Source organism: Vanessa tameamea, chromosome 7 (genome assembly GCF_037043105.1).
Source record: "Vanessa tameamea isolate UH-Manoa-2023 chromosome 7, ilVanTame1 primary haplotype, whole genome shotgun sequence".
In the NCBI taxonomy this organism is placed as follows: domain Eukaryota; kingdom Metazoa; phylum Arthropoda; class Insecta; order Lepidoptera; family Nymphalidae; genus Vanessa; species Vanessa tameamea.
Window position 1 is genome coordinate 10,756,503 of NC_087315.1, and position 789 is coordinate 10,757,291.

Here is a 789-nt window from a genome sequence, read left to right on the forward strand (position 1 = left end):
CTGTATATATTAGGAATGAGAAGTACATGAAACATCTTTTTACACGACTACATGAAATTCAAATACAAATCAATAATAATTGAAATCTTATACACACATTTTACTTTTGAACGATAAATAATTGAATAATAAATAGATAAGAAATTCGCCAAACAAAATTGTATCGTTTTGCAGTTTTCAGTAAAAACAAATTTCCATCATCGGGCTTAAGTTCTAAAATTATTTGTTTTTTTGTTGGAATATTATTAAACAAGATTCAACGTTATAATACAATTATCACTGTTTAGTATTTGTTTCAGAACTTCGTTAAAATTTTCACATCCCGTATGGTCTAGTGGCTAGGATACCTGGCTTTCACCCAGGAGGCTCGGGTTCGATTCCCGGTACGGGAAATTAAAGCTTCTGCTACAAGTTGTATTTTTATTTCAGTCGTTAATAAATAAATCATATTCAATATATAATGCTTACAAAGCGTTCTCTTAATGACGGATAACATCAAAAATTTACCGATCGTAGAACAAAGTAAACAGAACAAGGAAGGATGAGTTTGTGAGGCCCTTCTCGTTCAATTCGCAAATAAACATGATCATATAAATACTTTTTAAATATAAGTAGACATTGCTTGTGTAGAAGATATTTTAAATTTGTATTTGTATATACTACTTTAAGTCTTTGCTGTATTTTTTTTTTCTTATTTAATATAGGTCGGCAGTTTGATATATGGGCCACCTTATAGTGAATGTTCACCACCGTTATATACATTGGCGGTGGTGGCGGTACAACCAACCT

The 789-nt window shown here is 30.9% G+C and overlaps 1 non-coding gene across 1 annotated transcript; it reads left to right on the plus strand.

Moving 5' to 3' along the window:
- Positions 1-320: 320 nt before the first annotated feature.
- Trnae-uuc (transfer RNA glutamic acid (anticodon UUC)) lies at positions 321-392 on the plus strand. The gene has a single exon. It is a non-coding gene; the product is annotated as a tRNA-Glu (tRNA).
- The last annotated feature ends 397 nt before the right edge of the window (positions 393-789 follow it).